Below are 15859 nucleotides of genomic sequence, written 5' to 3'. Positions count from 1 at the left end.
CCTTAGCAGAAAAGCTTTCAGTTTTTCTCCATTGAATATGATATTTGCAATGGGTTTTTCATAGATGGCTTTGATAATATTGAGGTATGTGCCCTCTAACCCTACACTTTGAAGAGTTTGATCAGGAAGGGATGCTGTACTTTGTCAAATGCTTTTTCAGCATCTATTGAGAGTATCATATGGTTCTTGTTCTTTCTTTTATTAATGTGTTGTATCACATTGATTGATTTACAGATGTTGAACCAATCTTGCAGCCCTGGAATAAATCCCACTTTGTCGTGGTGAATAATCCTTTTAATGTACTGTTGAACCCTACTGGCTAGTATTTTGGTGAGAATTTTCACATATGTGTTCATCAAGGATATTGGTCTGTAATTCTCTTTATTGATGGGATCCTTGTCTGGTTTTAGGATCAAGGTGATGCTGACCTCCTAAAATGAGTTTGGAAGTTTTCCTTCCATTTCTATTTTTTGGAACAGTTTCAGGAGAATAGGAACTAGTTCTTCTTTAAATGTTTGGTAGAATTCCCCTGGGAAGCCATCTGGCCCTGGGCTTTTGCTTGTTTGGAGATTTTTGATGTCTGTTTCAATCTCCTTACTGGTTATAGGTCTGTTCAGGCTTTCTATTTCTTCCTGGTTCAGTTGTGGTAGTTTATATGTCTCTAGGAATGCATCCATTTCTTCCAGATTGTCAAATTTGTTGGTGTAGAGTTGCTCATAGTATGTTCTTATAATTGTCTGTATTTCTTCGGTGTTAGTTGTGATCTCTCCTCTTTCATTCATGATTTTATTTATTTGGGTCCTTTCTCTTTTCTTTTTGATAAGTCTGGCCAGGGGTTTATCAATCTTATTAATTCTTTCAAAGAACCAGCTCCTAGTTTCATTGATTTGTTCTATTGTTTTTTGGTTTCTATTTCATTGATTTCTGCTCTGATCTTTATGATTTCTCTTCTTCTGCTGGGTTTAGGCTTTCTTTCTTGTTTTTTCTCCCACTCCTTTAGGTGTAGGGTTAGGTTGTGTACCTGAGACCTTTCTTGTTTCTTTATATATTTTCCTCTCAGGACTGCCTTTGTTGTGTCCCACAGATTTTGAACCGTTGTGTTTTCATTATCATTTGTTTCCATGAATTTTTTCAATTCTTCTTGAATTTCCTCGTTGACCCATTCATTCTTTAGAAGGATGCTGTTTAGTCTCCATGTATTTGGGTTCTTTCCAAATTTCCTCTTGTGATTGAGTTCTAGCTTCAGAGCATTGTGGTCTGAAAATATGCAGGGAATGATCCCAATCTTTTGATACCGGTTGAGACCTGATTTATGACCCAGGATGTGGTCTGTTCTCGAGAATGTTCCATGTGCACTAGAGAAGAATGTGTATTCTGTTGCTTTGGGATGCAATGTTGTGAATATATCTGTGATGTCCGTCTGGTCCAGTGTGTCATTTAAGGCCTTTATTTCCTTGTTGATCTTTTGTTTGGATGATCTATTCATTTCAGTGAGGGGAGTGTTAAAGTCCCCTACTATTATTGTATTATTGTTGATGTGTTTCTTTGATTTTGTTATTAATTGGTTTATATAGTTGGCTGCTCCCACGTTAGGGGCATAGATATTTAAAATTGTTAGATCTTCTTGTTGGACAGACCCTTTGAGTATGATATAGTGTCCTTCCTCATCTCTTATTATAGTCTTTGGCTTAAAATCTAATTGATCTGATATAAGGATTGCCACTCCTGCTTTCTTCTGATGTCCATTAGCATGGTAAATTGTTTTCCACCCCCTCACTTTAAAGCTGGAGGTGTCTTCGGGTTTAAAATGAGTTTCTTGTAGGCAACATATTGATGGGTTTTGTTTTTTTATCCATTCTGATACCCTGTGTCTTTTGATTGGGGCATTTAGCCCATTAACATTCAGGGTAACTAATGAGAGATATGAATTTAGTGCCATTGTATTGCCTGTAAGGTGACTGTTATTGTATATTTTCTCTGTTCCTTTCTGATCTACTACTTTTAGGGTCTCTCTTTGCTTAGAGGACCCCTTTCAATATTTCCTGTAGAGCTGGTTTGGTGCTTGCAAATTCTTTCAGTTTTTGTTTGTCCTGGAAGCTTTTAATCTCTCCTTCTATTTTCAATGATAGCCTAGCTGGATATAGTATTCTTGGCTACATGTTTTTCTTGTTTAGTGCTCTGAATATATCATGCCAGCTCTTTCTGGCCTGCCAGGTCTCTGTGGATAAGTCTGCTGCCATTCTAATATTTTTACCATTGTATGTTACAGACTTCTTTTCCCGGGCTGCTTTCAGGATTTTCTCTTTGTCACTAACACTTGTAAATTTTACTATTAGGTGACAGGGTGTGGACCTATTCTTACTGCTCTTGAGGGGGGTTCTCTGCAGCTCCTGGATTTTGATGCTTATTCCCTTTGCCATATTGGGGAATTTCTCTACAATAATTCTCTCCAATATACCTTCTGCTCCCCTCTCTCTTTCTTCTTCTTCTGGAATCCCAATTATTCTAATGTTGTTTCGTCTTATGGTGTCACTTATCTCTCGAATTCTCCCCTTGTGATCCAGTAGCTGTTTGTCCCTTTTTTGCTCAGCTTCTTTATTCTCTGTCATTTGGTCTTCTATATCACTAATTCTTTCTTCTGCCTCATTTATCCTAGCAGTGAGAACCTCCATTTTTTATTGCACCTCATTAATAGCTTTTTTTATTTCAGCTTGATTAGATTTTAGTTCTTTTATTTATCCAGAAAAGGCTTTTATCTCTCCAGAGAGGGTTTCTCCACTATTTTCCATGCTTTTTTCGAGCCCAGCTAGAACCTTGAGAATCGCCATTCTGAACTCTGTATCTGAAATATTACCAATGTCTGTATGGATTAGGTCCCTAGCATTTGGTACTGCCTCTTGTTCTTTTTTTGTTGTGAGTTTTTCCACCTTGTCATTTTGTCCAGATAAGAGTATATGAACGAGCAAATAAAACACTGAAAGGGTGGCAAAGACCCCACGAAAATGCGCTTTAACCAAATCAGAAGAGACCACAAATCGTGGGAGGGAGAAAGGGGATAAAAAGAAGTTCAGGAAAAAAAAAATTAAAAAAAGAAAACAAATAAAGAAAAAATATAAAAAAGAAAAAAATATATATATCTATTAGATAAACTAGTTTAAAAACATTAAAAAAGAAAAGGGTAAAAGTTAAAAAAAATTAGCATAAGAAAAAAAATTAAATTAAAAAATAATTAAATTAACTGCAAGACTAAACAATCATGGGGAGAAAGCCATGAGTTCCATGCTTTGCTTTCTCCTCCACTGGAATTCTGCTGCTCTCCTTGGTAGGTGAACTTTGTCTTGGCTGGATTTCTTGTTGATCTTCTGGGGGAGGGGCCTGTTGTAGTGATTCTCAAGTTTCTTTGCCCGAGCCAGAATCGCACCGCCCTTACCAGTGGACAGGCTAAGTAATCTGCTCGGGTTCACTTTCAGGAGCTTTTGTCCCCTGGATGCTTTCCATAGAGTTCCGGAGGATGGGAATGAAAATGGCTGCCTCCCAGTCTCCTACCCGGAGGAGCCGAGAGCTCGGGGCCCCACTCCTCAGTGCACCCTCTGAGAAAAGAGCCCAATCACTCCCATCTCCCTGGCCTCTGGCCGTGCTCTGAGCTCACCCAGCCTGTGACCGGTTCAAGGTAACCCTGAGCTGAGAGCTCACTCCTCTGCTCTGTCTCTGTAGCCGGCTTCCCCGGTCTAATACCTGTGAGCTCTGTGACACTCAGACACCCCCAATCCTTCTGTGACCCTGCGGGACCTAGGGCCATGCTGGCCCCACGTGGGCTTCACCCTGGTTTAGCCTCTGGAGCTATGTCCCTTAGTGGAGCAGATTTTTAAAAGTCCTGATTTTGTGCTCTGTTGCTCTGCTTTTTCTGGGAGCTGGCCTCTCCCCCCGCGGTCTATTTTCCCGTCGCTTTGGATTCACTTCTCCGCCAGCCCTACCTTTTAGAAAGTGGTCGATTTTCTGTTTCTAGAATTGCTGTTCTTCTTCTCTTCCGTCTCCCTTTGGATTTGTAGGTGTTTGCAATGGTTTGATAAGCTATCTAGCTGTTCTCCTGCTACCTGATGTAGTCTCAGCCTGCTACTTCTCTGTCATCTTGACTCCTCCCCTTATTAGACTCTTTCAATGTCAAGAACTTCTTTCCAACCCTAAACAACAAATTCAACTTTCTAATTTATGAATCCCCAGATAAACTCTACAATGGCTTAGTCACAGAGGTTCTACTCATGTATGTATGCAATCGTCTTTATATTTTGGAGGGATGCTTGATGAAGGAATGGATTTTTTTTTAACCTATTGATAAATTAATAATCTGGATAATTTAGACAAATAAGCAGTCAATCTTAATTAAACAGTTGAAAACTGGTAGCTTTGATTAAAATAACGAAAATGAATAGGGAATGGCCTTAGCAGAAACTGAGTCTCTATGGAAGAAGCCCTTCTCAGTAGAATTTTGTCTAACAAAGCTAATATTGGTTATTTTCAAAATAACAATTCAAGATATATAAAGTTTTTATACACTCAAGTTGATAGAAAATTATAAGTTCTGCTTAATGTAGAAACATTAAATCATATTCTCTAGTCATAAATTCACTGTTCATAAGAAAAACTATTAAATTATATCGAACAGTGACAGAACAGTCCTGGCACCAGTTGTCATTACTGCGCTACACACATTATGAAAAAAAAGAATCTCTTTTTGCATGTTTATGTGGTATTTATAAAATCTTGTGCAATTTGGAATTTTATAAAATTACAATAAAATGCCAATTATAAATATAATTTAACCTTTACCTCAATTCAGGAGGTACTATGATAGGTACTTTCACACACATTATCTCCTTTGATGGCATGGTGAAACTATTCTTTTTTTTTTTTTTTTTTTTTACAAAAAAACAGTGTCTATAGATAATATCTTTGTTGAACAGCAATATTTTTTGAATTAGCTCACTTGCTGTTAGTACATTTAGTATTATAACATAAAGTAAGTGGCAGTAAACTGGTATCTTTTATGTTAAGTTATACATTTTCAAATTTTGTGCTTTAATTTTAATGTGGACACAATATAAAGAGTTGATATTACAAAAATTTAATGCTAATGTTTCCTTTAAGATAAGAAATACAATACACATATGCATGCAATTAATAGTCTTTGTTGGAATTCCTAGCAAACCACTCTACTAACTATAAAAAGACTCTGAATGCTACTGATTATCATAGAGTAAAATAACAGATAAAAGCTTTTCAATGTCAAAGAGCAACCAAAGGACAAAATAAATAATATTAGGTATTACATATAATAATTGAGTTTGCCCTGAATAGTTCATCTCCATCTCTGGTATTAGATTATGGCTTTTCTACTGTCAGTGCTTTGTATAGTATGATTTATTCTATTCTTATTTTACAAACTCCCACTCATCCTGTCGACTTCCTTGGTGACTGAAGCCAAGGCCAGGGCATCTGGAATTCCATTTCCAGTCCCAGCTCCCCACCCCAACTTTTCCTGCTCAGGATCCGACAGTTAGTTGGACATTACTCTTGGTTTTCCAACAAGTAATTCCAGCCAACTATCCCTCAGAAACTTATGTGTTTTGTTTTGTTTTTTTTATATTCTCTATTCTAATTAGAGACCCTAGCTTCGCCCATTATGGAGACTTCAAATTTAACCTGAAATTCTTTCTATATGTTCAATAACCACTTCTTAAATGTCTGTGTTTTCTGCCTCTCTATATCTATTACAAATAATTCCTTAGTTCAGATCATTATTTTTATATGGTTTCATGCAATATATAATACTGAAATTTATTGTAGAATCTGATTGCTTAGCCATGCCATTTGAGTGGTTGGAGTAGGTCTTTAAAGCCTGATGGTAATTTGAAGAAGTTACCACAAGATGGTGTTTTCTTTTTAGTTTATTAATTACAGACATTTTAAACCTTGACTAACCCATTTAAGTCTGATATGTAAATTCCATTTTCATCACTGAAAGATTATCAAGTAGTCAATACATATACATATAAACTGAGAGAAAGTACCAATTGACATAAAATAATGAGGAATATGGTATCCAGGTTTAAGCCCGTGTTTTCAAAATTTTGTAACAAATCTTGACTGGTTGGCGATATTGAGCAAGGTAGTCCACATGCATTACTAAGTTTCAAAGAGTTTCTGTATTCTAATAAGGGGAACCCTATCAGCAAGATCATAATTTTACCTGCTGGGAGAAAGCAGCAGTAAGAGGTGATAAATATGATTAGTTTTCCAGCTTTCAAACTTTGGGCTTTCTTGCATTTCATGATGCCATAAGTTCCTAGATCTTTTGTATCCAATATTCTTTTTACCTCTATTGCAAACTTACCAGTTCACATACCTGTAATTTCTATGAAGATGGCTTTCCAATCCAAAGCTTTAGTGTCAATTATTTTTTCTAGAGCCACATGCACATTAACATAAACTTATTTATTTTTCAAAACTCAATAGCTTTTCTTCATAACCTCAAACATCCTTATTTCTATAAAGCCAAAACATGAAACTTCATTCTTTGAGAATGTCTTCTTTTCATCTTGTCCCATTCACACAACTACTGAAAAATTACCACATTTTTAAGATTATGTATTCATAATTATGTATGTCACATCTTTAAGATTATGTATTCATTGTCTCCTGAAGCTATTATTCTTTTTATCCTCAGAAATTTAGGGCCTCACTTCCTCATCTTCTAGCCCCAGGAAGCATTTTACTTTACACGTATAAACACTCATATGCATCCCACAGAAATGAACACATTCACACACACACAGTTTTAATTTTTAAAATGACCCAATATATACCTATCATATAATATTAAAGTGTCATTTTATATATAATATATAACATAATAACATATCTTGGTATATATGTATCATTAAAGATTTATTTTCTTTAAAATTAAAAGAGCTCATAATCATCTTTTAGAGTAATACATACAGACCCATAACAGTTTTTATTATCTTCATGTCATGATAGTATATATGGATGTGCCATAATTTTGATATATGTTTATACAGGACATTTGGCCATATCCAATTTTTTCCACTATTACCACTAATATTACAGATAGTATTCTTACAAATGTGTCTGTGCAAGGATTTTTTGTTTTCCTTATGAAATGAACTCCCATATCATCAACTATTTGGGTTTGTACCTTTAAAATTTCATAGCTACTTCAAGTTATTCTCCAAAAATGACATATTAATTTTCTCTATCATTAAGGTAAGGGATTAACCATTCTCCCATATATTTAAAAACAATGATATTATTTCTTCATATATTTTCTGAACTCAACATAAACTATGTTTTTAATTTGCATTTAATATATGTTTAATGAGGTTCAAGAACTGTTAATATATTTACTGGCCATTTTTTCTTTTACCTTGCATTTCTTATTCATATCTTTTGCCCACTATCAAAAATTTTTAATTTTTTAAAATTTTTTTAAAAGATTTTATTTATTTATTTGACACAGAGAGAGAGAGATCACAAGTAGGCATAGGAGCAGGTGGAGAGAAGGGGGGGAAACAGGCTATCCGCTGAGCAGAGATCCCGATGCGGGGCTCGATCCCAGGACCCTGAGATCATGACCTGAGCCGAAGGCAGAGGCTTAACCCACTGAGCCACCCAGGCGCCCCTCAAAATTTTTCTTTTTCTTTTTCTTTTTTTTTTTTTTTTTTTTGAGAGAGAGTGCGCATGAATGTGGAGTGGGGAGGGAGAGAAGGAGAGGGAGAGAGAGAACCTTAAGCAGGCTCCATGCATAGCACAAGCCTGAGCAGACCTGTCTCACAACACTGAGATCATGTCCTGAGCCGAAACCAACAATCAGACACTTAACTGACTGAGCCACCCTGACACCCCATCTTTGCCCATTTTTTAACTGAGTGTTTAAAATCTTCTGTTCCATTTACTTGTGGGAGATTTTAATAAAGTGCGTGTGTGTGTGTGTGTGTGTGTGTGTGTGTCTATAGTCATTGTTTTTAGATGTCAATTCTCACATTTTTTAAATGATTGCTAATTTTATCAAATAGTGTTTCTACTTCTTGGTTAAACATGTCCTTTTTTGCTTCTCTGTATTTTTGAGTTTTCTATTACAAATGTGATAGTTTCATAATCAAACAAAGAAAACAAAAATTTTGTTTACAAGTTACCAGTAAGAGTTTTGGGGAAGTGAAAAAAATCAGAGTACTATTAGTCAGGATGGCAAATTGTAAACAACCTCTTAACTTCTTCCTTCCTCTCACATTCTGTCTCTGGTGCTTGCACACTAGACAGGAAAGTCAGGTGTATCACAAGACACACTAGTGTGAAAAAGAAGAAAAGAATCTGATTCTTTGTTGTATCTATTCCAGTTGGTTAGTACCTGTGTAATACCAATTGTCAAAAAATTCTACATATCATTCTTACTGTAAACTTACTATAAGCTTTATTTATATTCTCTTGTTTTAAATTTAGAAATCAAATTCTACTCAGGAATGTGTCTCTACTTCTCCGTCCCTCCTGCTATGGTACTGATAGTATTAAAATTTACGATGCTTCCATAACTCACCAAGTATGGTAATGTAGCCCATCTCACAACTCATCCCACCCCATCTCACAACTATGTGAGATAGGGGGTTAGTAATTATTATTCACACTAATGAAGAACAAAACTGAGACAAAACTGAGATGTTTCTCAACTTGTCCAACATCACCTGCCTCGTCAATGTTGGACCAAGCACCCAAATACAGCTCCTCTGATGTTACCCATTCAGCAGCATCACTTCTCTATGTCAACACTGAATCATGTGCTTTTCTCAAAACGGTCCCTGCTCTTCCTTAACCTCCTGCATTTTATAATAGTTTGCTCTTTTCTAACCCTTCCCTTCCAGGGTTATTACAGTTTGTAAATAAAAATACAAGTGACCAGTTAAATTTGCATTTCAGATAAACAGTTTTTTAAGACCTGTGTGTCCCATATATTGCATGGGGCTTGCTTATGCTAAAATAATATTCACTGATTCTCTGAAATGACACTTTAACTGAGAGGCCTATGTTTTGTTTTGTTTTTTTGTTTTGTTTTGTTTTGTTTTTATTTCTTTTCAGCGTAACAGTATTCATTGTTTTTGCACCACACCCAGTGCTCCATGCAATACGTGCCCTCCCTAATACCCACCACCTTGTTCCCCCAACTTCCCACCCCCCGCCTCTTTAAGACCCTATGTTTTATGTGGCAACCCTTTTTCTATTCCTATTTGTTCTCAGAATATGAGCCATTCTTTAACATGAATGATATTTGTGACTTGGAATTTATCCTAAATCTCCCAAACTAATCACATATTCTTTATGTGATTCTTTAACATGAATGATATTTGTGACTTGGAATTTAACATGAATGATATTTGTGACTTGGAATTTATCCTAAATCTCCCAAACTAATCACATATTCTTGCAATTCATGATGATAGTTTTTACTTATTTATTAAATTTACCTTATATCATAGTTTTGTGGTTTCTCCTACCTTTTTAACTATGTTAAAAACCATGGTGACGGCTATAGCTTATTCATCCTTAGAAAGTCCAAACATACCTAACATCCTGCACATGGTAGATGTTCAAAACACCTTCACTAAGCTGACTTAGTATGTAATAATCAGCTTAACCTGCATACATATCCATGACAATAGACACTACTAAGAAAAAAGTAACATAATAGCACATCTTAAAAGAGTTGCCTTAAGCTATGCCTGCATGGCTCAGTTGGTTAATCATCCTGCCTTCGGTTCAGGTCATGAGCACTCAGGGTCCTAGAATACACCCTCACATCAGGCTCCCGGCTCAGTGGAGATGTCTGTTTCTCCCTCTCCCTCTTCCTCTGTCCCTTGCCCCTGCTTGCTCTCTTTCTCTCAAATGAAAAAAAAATTAAAAATCTAATAAATAAATAAATAAAAGTGTTGCCTGAAATAAGTTAAATTATAAAAATTTTTGTGTATTTGGTATATCTTCATGTTCAGAACAACTTCTTTCTCAAGCTACTAAGTGGCCAAGGTCATATCTAAGCTGACTTGTGTTTTAAGATCTTGACTAAAACTCAACTATAGCTTTCAAATTTCTCAGATACCTGATCATAATGGGAGCTAGGGCAGATTTTTTTTTTTCTTTTAACCTAACAACAATGCATGTTTATCTTAAAACAAATTTTTTTCTTAACAATAACTCATTAACTTTCTCTTATAATCAAAGAATATAATTTCCCAGATGTTGTCATTGATACTGAAACAAATAATTGGCAACTTTTAACGTTTAGGTCTCTGTGGCCCATACTGTGTTAGGTACAAAAGAAGAAAGTTCTTTGGTACATGTCCTTAAGACTTTCACATTTGAAATATATGTACAATGGAATGATTTTAATACAAATAATTTAAAGGATAAATTTGAAAAGATGGGAAAAAAGAGATTATCCAAGTATGGGTCAATTTAAGACATATCAGTAACTTTTAAATTTTCAATGTAGACTCAAAATTTCATGTTATATTTTGCATCCATTTAAAAATTCAGCTTAAAGAAGTGACATATGCAAAAATTCAGCTAAAGAAATGTCCATCCAATGATTTACAAATATTAAATACATATACATATAATTGAAGAAGTATTTAACAAAATGTAATACCACCATAAAATAGATTGCAAACAACAAAATGCTATTGTGGAAGTGTAATATGGTTATGATAGGATGTTTCTAACAAATTTTTGAGTGAAAAAAAAGATAAAACAGCATGGTAATAACTGTACACTTTTTGTTGTTTCTGTATAAAATAGGTGATTACATAAACATAGAAATTAGAAAAAGCAATTCCTACCACTGTAAAAATATTATTTTTCATTAATACTGTATTTCATATAATATATTTTATTACATGTTAGCTTTTTTTAATCTAATTTTCCTGGTATAGATGTGTACTTAATTTTCTATCTATTCACTGTATGCTTATATAAAAGATTTTAAATAAAAAGGTATGTGTAAGTAAAGTGTAGGTAATATTAATTAATTTGGATATATAGACACAGGATGCAATCACAAATGATGTTACCCAGATTCAAGTTCTTTCTTTGAATATTTTTTCAATGTTAACAGATCAGGTTATCTCCATGTACAAGCAGCAGAATTGAGGATTGATCATAATGTTCTGACCCAGATAAAGCATGGATGGTGCTAAACGCATCTTGGGAAGGAACCATCTGGGAACAGCATGTTTATGCTTGGTTTAAGAAAAAGAAAAAGGTGGCAGGGGGGAAGCAAGCAGCTCCTTCCTTCTGTTCCCGGCTTTATAGCAAACATGGAAACTTGTCAACGTACGGCAGTAAAAGTGCTCTTTTGCGTTCAGTAAGTCAGTTTGGAGTTCAGTTTACTTCCTAGGAGGTACGTTCTTTTGCCCCTTCTTGTGTGGAACCTCCTGCTCTTCTAGAAACTGCTCCCACAAAATTATAAATCTGCAGCTCAGCTGTTTCCTGGTTGGAGTCTATGCATTTGGGTCATACTCAACTTGTTTCTAAAACTATTCCTCCTGCTGGAAGCTTTCTGTCACTGTTTCTCAGGGTGGCTGCTCTCTATATAGCTCAGCAACTCAAACTGATTTCACTTCAGTAAAATAAGCACGTGCTCCTGAAATTTTGGCACGGGATTAGCCTCAGATTTCTGGGTTAGCAAGGTAGGTTTGGTTTGCTTTTGTTTTGAAATCCGTATCTATGTTTGTAGTAATGTTCCCAGTTTAAAAACATATCAAACATGTCAATGAAATTTGGAAAAGTAGACACACAAGGGTTTTTAGACACAAAATATGTTTTAATGAAGTGAAATCCTTTTTATTTTTCATTGTGTCTTCATAGAATAGATGCAGAATCGGCACAGCAAAAGAGCATTCCAGGACTCTCCTAAAAAAATGTGTCAACCTTGTTCTACACAGAACACCTGTATGGGTGAGATGACAGTTCAGTGAGGATGTCGATTCAGTCTGTAGCATTGACAGAGACTGCCAACAAGGGTGCCACTTGCCAACTGGCACTTCCTAGAGTGGCTTTTTCCCCTTATGATAATTGCTTATCAACTGGGAATTTCATTTATTCATTGGCACTATAAATTTAACTTCAGTTTATGAAGCAAGCCCTAATACCTCCAGAATTTTTGTCAATAAAATCATTTGAGATTTTTTCATTAGACTAGTGTTTGAAAACATGGCATTGTTGGCTGATTTTGTTCCTCTTCACTGCACTAATTGTTTATAAAAATTATACTCCATAAGCTTTTTGAGAAAACAAGCACTTTAATGAGCACACCATTTTAAAAAGTGAGGATAATTTCAGCAATGTAGAAGCCCAGGCACTAGGAATTTGCCTCAAAGTGTTTTAAATATATCATGCAGCCATCATTATTTAACTAAATTAATCATAAGTGCAATTTAGGAAGGTTATGATTTTATTTATGTCTACTCAAATGTGACTTAAGGACCTACTAAGGGATGGACAGAAAACTTGCTTCTCCATTTCCCCACCTACATTGATTGATAAGCAATACACTGAGGAGTTCTGCTACCACACATACTGCCTGTAAAGGGGGAAAAAAACAGCTTAGGCCAGGATCTTGGACTGATATGAAGCTAAATTCTGCTACCACTGTGAGAAGAGTGAGAATGCTGAGAAAACTGGACTTTGGGGGGCACAGGTTCAAAGGGCTTTCAGGTCTCATATTCTGCAAAAGGTAATAGCAGCACACAACTGAAGCTGCTGGTGCACTAAAGATGTTGACAATGACAAACCCAGTTAGGTCAAGCTCAAACTGAGAGACACAACACTGATCTCCCACTAATGGCAAGAAAAAAGAACAGGAGTAGATATTTATAAAAGCAAATATTATTTATCTCAGCCTCCATTATCCTTTTACTTATGTTCAGCATCCTATGAAATTTTAGAGACATTCACAAAAGCAAAGTCCACCATAGAGCCCATGGCCAGGAAAAGAAGAGAGTAAAACAAAATAAATAAAACAAATGACAAAAAAAGAAAACCCAGAAACAACCCAAGATGTTGAAAATATTAGACAAATACTTCAATGTAACCATGATTAATATATTAAATTATGGTTAAATATATTAAATGGATAAATATATTAAATCATGAGCCTGGGTAACTCAGTTGTTGGACATCTGCCTTCAGCTCAGGTCATGGTCCCAGGGTCCTGAAATCAAGCCCTGCAGTCGGCTCCCTACTCACTGGGAAGCCTGCTTCTCCCTCTCCCCCTCCCTTTGCTTGTGTTCCCTCTCTAGATGTCTCTCTCTATCTCTGTCAACTGAATAAAGAAAATCTTTATACACACACACACACACACACACACAAACGTGTGTGTGTATGTATACGTATATATACACATACATATACATATATGTATACGTATGTGTATATATATGTATTTATATTTATAACATGTAAGGTACAAGGTGAAAAACATGCATGAATAAATCATAATTTGAACATAGAGGTGGAAACGTTCATAGGAACTTAAAAGGAAATGCTAGAAATGAGAAACACTATATAAGAAATTAAGAATCCTTTTGATGGATCTATGGTACTTGACAGAGCTGAGGAAAGAATCAGTGAACTGAAAGAAAGCTCAGTGGAAATTATCCAAACTGGAAGAAAAAAAAAAAAGTACAACGAAATAGAGCATTCAACAACTGATGGATAACAGAAGCAAACATACAGGTAATTAATATGTTGCAGATTATATACCACCACAACCAATCAAGTTATCTTTGTTAACATTTAAAAAACTAAAATCTAAAAAAATCATCATCATGACTTTCAAGTGATCTGTCACATTCACGAAGATAGGTCATATTTTGGGTACACAGTGAATCTCAATAAATTTAAAAGGTTGAAATAATTCAAAGTATGTTTTCTGAGCACACTGGCATTAAGATGTAAATTTTTAGAAACAGTAATATTCTAGGGAATACCTGAAAAAATCTGCAGTGTTTGGAAATTAAATACACTTCTCAAGAATCCGTAGTCAAATAAGAAATTACATAATGAAATACCATTCTAACTCAATGAATTAAAAAAATAGAGATAATATACAAGTCACCAATATTGGGAATGATAGAATATCACTGCAGACTCTACAGACAGACATTAAATGAATAATAGGGCTATTTTATGAACAATTTAATGCCAATCAATTCAACAAGTATCACATAAAATAATCAAAATAATCATACTGGGGTACCTAGGTGACTTAGTAGGTTAAGTGACCAACAATTGATTTCAGTTTAGGTCCTGATCTCAGAGTCATGAACTCAGGGTCCTGAGATCAAGCCCCAAGTCGGGCTCTGCACTGGGCATGGAGTTTGCTTAAGATTCTCTATCTTTTGGGGCATCTGGGTGGCTCAGTCAGTTGAGCATCTGCCTTCAGCTCAGGTAATGATCCCAGGGTCCTGGGATCAAGTCCCACATTGGTCTCCCTGCTCAGTGGAGAGCCTGCTTCTCCCTCTCCCCCATCCTTCTCCCCACTCATTCTCTCTCTGTGTCAAATAAATAAATACAATCCTAAAAAAAAAAAAAAAAAAAAAAATTCTCTCTCCCTCTCCATCTGCCCCTCCCCAACTCATGCTCTCTCAACTCTCCCTCTAAAGGAAAAAAGGAAAAGAATCATATTGCTTGGAAGACACAACATAAATTTCTCCAAGAAATTGTAAATACCCTGTATAGTCCTGTATTTATTATTTTCTAAATTGAATTTATAGTAAAAAATATATTTATTACAAACAAAACTTCAGGGACAAAAGAATTCACTGGGAAATTCTACCAAACATTTAAGTAAGAAGTAATACCAATTTTATACAATTTCTGAGAAATGGAAGAAGAAAGGAAAGAAAGAAGGAAGGGAGAAGGCGGAGGAAGGAAGAAGGAAGGAAGGAAGGAAGGATAAATAAAGACAAGTTTCCAACCCATTTCATGAGTCCAGCCTTGCACTGATATCAAAAACACAGACCTGGGGGGAGGAGTCAACATGGCGGAGAAGTAGCAGGCTGAGACTACTTCAGGTAGCGGGAGATCAGCTAGATAGCTTATCTAAAGATCGCAAACACCTACAAATCCAATGGGAGATCAAGGAGAAGAACAGCAATTCTAGAAACAGAAAATCAACCACTTTCTGAAAGGTAGAACTGGCAGAGAAGTGAATCCAAAGCGACGGGAAGATAGACCGCGGTGGGGAGGGGCCAGCTCCCAGCAAGTGGCGGAGCAATGGAGCACAAAATCAGGACTTTTAAAAGTCTGTTCCACTGAGGGACATTGCTCCAGAGGCTAAACCAGGGTGAAGCCCATGCGGGGTCGGCATGGCCTCAGGTCCCACAGAGTCACAGAAGGATCAGGGGTGTCTGAGTGTCGCAGAGCTTGCAGGTATTAGAAGGGGGAAGCCGGCTACAGAAACAGAGCCAAGGAGTGAGCTCTAAGCTCAGGGTTACCTTGAACCGGTTGCAGGCTCAGTCAGCTCAGAGCGTGGCCAGAGGCCAGGGTGACGGGAGTAATTGGGTGCACTGAGGAGTGAGGACCTGGGCTCTTGGCTCTTCAGGGCCAGAGACCAGGAGGCCGCCATCTTCATTCCCATCCTCCGGAACTCTATGGAAAGCGCTCAGGGAACAAAAGCTCCTGAAAGCAAACCCGAGCGGATTACTCAGCCCGGACCCTGGTAAGGGCGGTGCAACTCAGCCTGGGGCAAAGACACTTGAGAATCACTACAACAGGCCCCTCCCCCAGAAGATCA

The 15859-nt window shown here is 36.4% G+C and overlaps 1 pseudogene; it reads left to right on the top strand.

Annotated features, from left to right (window-relative positions):
• LOC116874531 overlaps positions 1-15859 on the top strand; it is a 60937-nt pseudogene that overhangs the window by 15329 nt on the left and 29749 nt on the right.

The sequence above is a fragment of the Lontra canadensis genome, unplaced genomic scaffold (genome assembly GCF_010015895.1).
Source record: "Lontra canadensis isolate GAN:19392208 unplaced genomic scaffold, GSC_riverotter_1.0 scaffold37, whole genome shotgun sequence".
Taxonomy (NCBI): Eukaryota; Metazoa; Chordata; class Mammalia; order Carnivora; family Mustelidae; genus Lontra; species Lontra canadensis.
Note: the sequence above shows the minus strand (reverse complement) of the source record. Positions and strands in the feature narration are given on the sequence as shown.